Source organism: Plectropomus leopardus, chromosome 6 (assembly GCF_008729295.1).
Source record: "Plectropomus leopardus isolate mb chromosome 6, YSFRI_Pleo_2.0, whole genome shotgun sequence".
Classification (NCBI taxonomy): Eukaryota; Metazoa; Chordata; class Actinopteri; order Perciformes; family Serranidae; genus Plectropomus; species Plectropomus leopardus.
The window spans coordinates 30,240,410-30,247,494 of NC_056468.1; positions in this window are offsets into that span (position 1 = coordinate 30,240,410).

A 7,085-nucleotide genomic window follows, 5' to 3' on the forward strand; every position below is an offset into this window, starting at 1 on the left:
GATTTGGCTGTGCACACCAATTCTTGATTCATGTGTTGCTCAACTCAGACAGTCTTGCAGGTTAGAACATGAGATGTGAAAGTCCTGAGCTGTTTAGGTTACATGTGTGCAGTTGTGGATGTACTGCCAAATTCACAAAAGGACACTGAACAGAGCTTATAGTGTTGAAATTAACATTCAGTGCATGTGCAACAGCTCTGGTGGACACTGCGACATCTTGTGCTTTTTAAAGCTACATTTTAGAGTGGCGCTATATCGTGATCAGCCACAGGCAGGCATGTGTACTAATGGTGCTGTTTAATCAGCAGCTTGAAATGCCACACCTGTCAGGTGGAGGGATTATTTTAAGGAGAAGTGCTCACTTGAAGGGATTTTAACAAATTTGTGACCATTTGAGTTTTTTGTATATAAAAAAGTCTTGGATCTTAAACCAGCATTGTTGCATTTAAAGTCTTGTTCACTCTTGTTATGCCAAGCATATTTAAAGTCTCTGCAATTTAATTTCGATGCTGCATGTTTGAACAAAGGGAGACATGTTCTGGGGAGGTGGAAAAACCTCATTAATGAATCAGAAAAAATGCTTCAGAGAATGGCTGGCAGTGATGTTAAGCATACACAATTTATAGTAGCAGGAGTAAAAAATGCAGAACCACGGACCATAAATTGTCGCAGACATTCGACTTTGTGGAGGTAAAAGCTGTTTTTCATGGCATCTCTCATTTGTGATAGGTCTGCAGAGGTCAAACAACAAGAGTGCTGCTTTAATGTATTCATGAGCAAAGCATATAACATGAAGCCAATCTGTGAAAGTGACAGTGACCTATGTAGGGTCAAAACAAAAACATGCATACATCATGGATACATAACAGTATAAAACACTTAATAAGCAACCGGGTTTACGCTTATTTTCAGAGTATTTACATTGGAGAATTTTTATATTTTTAAGCCTAATGAACTGATGCAATATCTCCAGTGAGGCAGAGAAGGATACACATTTTCTCTCAGCTGGCAGAAGATATCTTTTCCGCAGATGTCTGCCACAGAAATTCCAGTAACTCAACACTGAATGTTTGATCTTGCAAAGGAATTAAAGCTACAGGAGGGTGGCGGGAGGTAAAAGTATACATTGCCAAAAACAAAGATTTTTCTTTTTTTGTGTTTTGCAGCTCTCAGTCTGGGAGAACGTATATAATGTGTTTTCTGTATCATTTCCCACATGCAGTTTGTCTCGCAGGAATGTTCAATTTCATTTTTGCTTTTGATTTACTTTCATGTCACAAAGCACCATTGCTCACTTTGGTTGCATTTTCTTTTATTCTTATTTTTTTATTTTTTTGCTTTACATAGCCCAAACACTGGTACTAACTGAACATGAAAAAAAGCCATGAAAAGAAATGTGCCGAGATGTTGATGCTCATACAGTAACACTTTGGGGAATCTTTGGCACCAGTTGACCCATTTACACACAGCCCGAGTGGCCCTGTTAAATAGAATTCTAAATGAATCTGATGAAATGGTACAGTAGTTAGCTCAAAGGAGCAGATAATATTAATGTCTATTTATAAACGGTGTTGCTTGTCCACATCCATATCCTCGCTTCACAAGTCAGCTTTTGGCAACAAGCCTCACTTGCTCTGTACTTGCTCTCTTCAGAGCTGCCTCATCACTTGTGCTCCTGTAATTGAAATGCAAAGCCAGACCTCCAGCATAATCAGATACTCCCTGATTTGTTTTTAGATTAAGTTCAGGAGTCATATGGTGTTTGTGCAGTGACTCTGTTGTTATGATTTGAATGCAGTCAAGCTGGTGATTAAGTTTCCTCCAATATTGTGTCGCACAATATGTTTAGTTCATATAACATTATGCTTATTATTTTGACACATTATGTAAAGCTAGAGTCCATTGTAACACAGTAGCAAATATGGCTGGAAAAAAAGTGAAAATCTGAAAATGAAACCTGCTTGTTTCAGCAGGGGGTTATTTTTTAAATCATGCGTGGTCACATGCACACAGGGTTTTGGAGTCTTATCCTCTTATTCTTTTCAGAATATGGTGTTTACATGAAGTATGAGAAACCTGGTGATTAAAAAAAAAAGGTATATATATATATATATATATATATATATATATAAGATATAGATATATATATATATAGATATAGATATATATATATATATCACATGTATTCTTAAGCCAGTAATCGGTGTATAACCTACATACTTGGGAAGGCTTCCATAAAAGATAATTAAAAAAAACAATCCCTGATGGGAGTAAAGGAGGAAGTTGTCAACATAAGGTAGCAGTTTGGGGTGGTGGACGCATCACAAAACACAGGGCTGTCCTTTAGAAGACCAGTGTTTGGACTTTCATAGTACACCAGAAGCAGGTTTTTTTTTCCTAAACTTAACCTCTGTAACTTTACCTTAATTAGACAACTTTACGTTAAGTACGTAACGTCAAATGTGAGGCAACAATTTGTTACATACCAAACCTAAGATATCATGCAAACCCTTGCATAAGGGTTCATTGTGTCATAACAGCTTCCAGGTCTCTGATCGTCTGTGTGCAGGTATGTCTCGATTCCTCAACATCTCAACCATCTATGTTCTGGCTGAGTAGTGGATGCACCAAGCAGCAACCTCTGGGGCTGAAAAATGATGCCAATGCTTAAAATGCCAAAAACTGCAGTTCCTCTAATGGCCACTTGAGGCTCGCTCCAAAAGTGAGTCAGTCCCCATAGACCTCCATGTTAAAATGCCTTACTTAACAGCAGACATAACATGTTTTCAGTGTCTTTATAGCTTATTTCCTGTTTCATGACAGCTGTAGTGATTTTTTATACAAATCAATCTTTTACATTTTGTTTTTATATTTTGTAAAGCAAAACCATTGTGACCATTTTTTTTTTTTATCAGAGGAGAGAAATAGAGTCTGCTAGTCCCTTTCTGTGCCAAAAAACAAACAAACAAAAGGGTTTGAGCTGGCAGTCCCAACTCTCCCAGGCATAGACCTTTTGACTTGTCATAGTACATGTGTTACTAATAACACTAATGATAGCTCAGTTGAATTCAGTTGTCTCCGAAAGTGACACCAGTGGAACAGCGAGCCAGCATGTACAAAACTAGGACCCTGATAATTAAGCAGCTGAAATTCAGCCATTAGTAATTTCCTTATTCACACTTGTGCTTTTCCTGCTGTGACATATAAAAAAGCTTGTTTGAGAGTCTGCTATTCCCCTCCTGCTCTGTCCTTTGTGTTCTTCATCACAAACCCATCACATGACTCCCACATTCACCTGCACACCTGATTCCAATGACTTAATCAGCCTCCCAGTTGCCTCAGCTCAAAAATCTAGTATTAGTATACCTGAACCGGCATATTGTGATTCCTCAAATGCATGTTGAAGGTTTATATTTTATAATTTTGTGTAACCACTTTTTTCTTTTATCCCCTGAACTTGGTAAGCATCTTATGACCCTTTGATGGGTTGCAAACCCCAGAAAGCGATACTTCAGTAGTGCTTACAGTGGAGGAATTGCCATTTTTCGGTGTTGGGTTATTGTCCCTCAGTGGAACTCAAGAGGCAGAGTAATGAGGCATATTTAGTGAACTGTGTTAAAAGTGGCTGCAACATATGTGGCATACAGATTGCCAATAGAGGTGTTAATTATGTGGTAAGCATGGTTTCAGAAGTTAAGATGTTTTCGCCATGAAAATTGGTTCCCATTGGAATCCACTGTAACTGACGTGAGTTCAAACTGACTGAAGTTACTGTACTTCATGAAGGACAAAACTACAAACTTTTTATCAGCCACCTCCAAAGTCAACAGAGGTTGAGTGTTTTATACTCAAAAGACAGATCACTTTAACTTTATTTAGATTGCACACAGGATGTATTCAACGTTCGTGTCATTTCTGGTTGGGTTGACCACCAGTGACCTTGGTACTTCACATGACAAGACGCAATTATTCATGTGGCAAAGTCATATTTCCCATTTTAGAGGACGAGACCTTCAGTCTTTTGCAAAACTGGCACCTCGAATGAAACAAAACAAGACCAGAGAGGCTTTACGAAATGTTTTCTGTGGCCTGACATTTCCAGTGAATGGATTCGCACACAGGCCAGTTGTTCTGAATGCCAGAATATGCCAAGAGTATTAGATCTTACAGATAAGTGAACAAAGTCAGCAGTGTTTTATATTTGCACGTTATTGCCTTCCTAGTGTGAGGGGTGATTTACTGAGAAATCAATTGTGTGGACAACCCAAAATAGCTTTCAGGAGGCAGATTACTGGAAAATAATTGCTGAGTAGTATTCCATTTCTTCCCAGGCTGACTGACAACCACTGCCCGCTAAAAGCATAAAAACATGAATGGATTACGAGCAAATACTGGTGACTGTGCATGACCTTTCTTATTGTTTATCAGCTTGTTTCACATTCATGTAAAAGTGCTACAATGAGGGACATCAGACTACAAGTATATGCGCTTTAGCAGATTCTGCCCTCATCTTTCAGTACCTCAGTGGAAGTTATTATGAGTTGTCAAACATGCTAAATGAAAGTGACAGTTTGTTGGATGTTTGCCGTTCTCACTACAGCCTGGAAGCACTCTGTCTCCTCCAGGTGAAGGTTATATTCTGCTCAGAGGAGATCAGCAGGAGAGGCTGGGGCACAGCAGGTAACAGTGCCAGGCCAGTTTATACCATTCTGAGCCATGCTCCCTAATTAGTCCACAGCTGTGATGCTCCTGGGAAACCAGACATCCATTTCCTGGTTCTCTCCTGCAGAGTACCACTGAGAGACTATTAGGGCGGACTACAGTGTTATGGCTGACCAGCTTCCTCATAAGCTGTTACTATAGAAGTCAGAATAATATGATTGAGGCTACTTTTGTTAAATATCTCATTTGAACAAACAGTCGCTGATGGAGCTGTTAGAGTTTTGAGATGCTCCTATAGTTCCCCTTGAGGCAGATATAAAGTTTGATCACAGGGGCATGAAAATAGTATGGGCGTGAAGCTGTGACCGCAGACCAGAGATGCATCAGATGGGGATCCCAGGGGCAGCCTTTTGAAAAGAGCAGTAAATCCCCGTAGCTTGGCAAATTTAGCAAAATGGGGAGAGAATTAACTTCAAGCATGAATGGTGGAGCTTAATGATTTTCAGGCACTGAGGACATCTTGCTCGGTGTGATAAGTGAGAGCTGTTGTTTGACTTTGTCAAAGCAAAGCTAAAACCCCATATCTATGCAGCTTCCATTATCCTCCTGTGTTCACAAGACAATTCATTCATCTCTGAAGGAGAGCAAAGCATCATCTTTATAAAAAGCTCATTTCAGGGTTAAAAGAAGATGGTATTCGAGTAAAGAATGAGATACTCAAGTAAAAACAATCCACTGGTAAAAAAAAAAAGTATAATGTCAAGAGTAACTTAAAAGTTCTCTGTGGATTTTTTGCCCTCTGGTAGTCAAGGTAAATTTATTTGTAGAGCACATTTAAAACATCCACATTTGACCAGTGCTTCACGTTCATAAAATACAAAACTGATAAATACAGAAGCAAATGGCAGGGACATACAGAGAGAATAAGCATAACTAATAATGAGGCACAACAAAAGAGTAAATTAGGCTCGAATCAATTGCATGCCAACGAAAAGAGGTGGGTCTTCTGTGGGGACTTAGGTGTTTCTGTTGTCGGAGCAGTTTCTACTTGTAAAGGTAAGCTGTTCCAGAGTTTAGGGGCAGCTAGTTCGGTCACCGGTGATTTTGTGCCTACTTCTGGTAACATCCAAGAGCATCTGATCAGTCTACCTCAGTGTGGTCACCTGGAGTATGAAAATACAGATACTGTAGTAGGGATATCTTTTTTTTTTGTTGTGACTGAGAAGCCAGTTCAATAGAACATGAAAGTGGTTATCATCCGTCTCTTTTAACTCAGGCTTTCTGCTTCAGGCTGCCTGTGCATTCCCATTAAACAAGTCAAATGATGAGTTCAGAGCATCATTTCGCACTTAAAAATGACCGATCGCGTGCCACCAACTTCTGACTTTTAAGGATATTAAAACGTATTACCGTAAAAATTTAACACTTTTGCTGCAACTAAGCTGAGAGAGGAATGCTGGCAGAAAATCACTAATTCTGTGAATGCACAAGTTAATATAGGCTATTTTATCACTCCGTTGTTTCTAACGTGACAGCTGCACATTCAGCAGCTCTGAAACTTTAAACTTGATGCAGTGGATTTAAACAATTTAATCAAGAGCTATTTAGGTCTGACACTGTCCCATAATGAAAGCAAAGCTTTAGTTTAAGGGCAAATCAAAGTGAAATCAGTTTACCTGTGATAAATACCATTAGATTATTAGCTGTAATAAACCAGCAGTGTAAAAATTGACTTAAAAATGGACTAAAAATGGATGGAAAGCATGTAATCCCTAGTGGTAACAATATGGTATGCTTTGAAGGAATTATACTGCATTTCATATGCAAGTAATATCATCCTAATTAATTTTCAATGCTACCTGTGATTTTATAGGAGCTTCTTTTATAGTCAATCAGGACAACTTGACCAGAGAACACCACAATCATATTCAGTAGTTTAGTGAGAGCCAGAACAACCTTGTGAATAAAAAATAACAATATTCTTGCTCAGACTTTCTGCATCACTGATTTCCTGTGTTTAAAAAAAAAAAAAGAAAAGTGACACAATGCATACAATAGCGCTACTGTAATTACGTGGCTTTATCCGGTGGCATTTATGTAATTTTACAGCTCAACAAGTTCACTCTCAGCTGACAATCTGCATTGCTTAATAGGACAGAAAAACCCTAGTCTGAGAGTCAGTATTTCTTGCTAAACCACCTATCTTGCTTTGTGGCACAGCCCCTTAATCTCAACTGAACTGACTTCACCTGCTGGCAGCTGGCTTCATGTGTGTTCAATCAAGCCCTGATGACTGACGAGGTGCACCTGAAGAGTAACCTACATACAGAGGTGCATGCCTCATTTTGCACTGAGGGAAGTCCAACAGGGAGCAGAACTTTTACACTCCATGCACCTCTTCACATTTATTGTATTGAGACTTG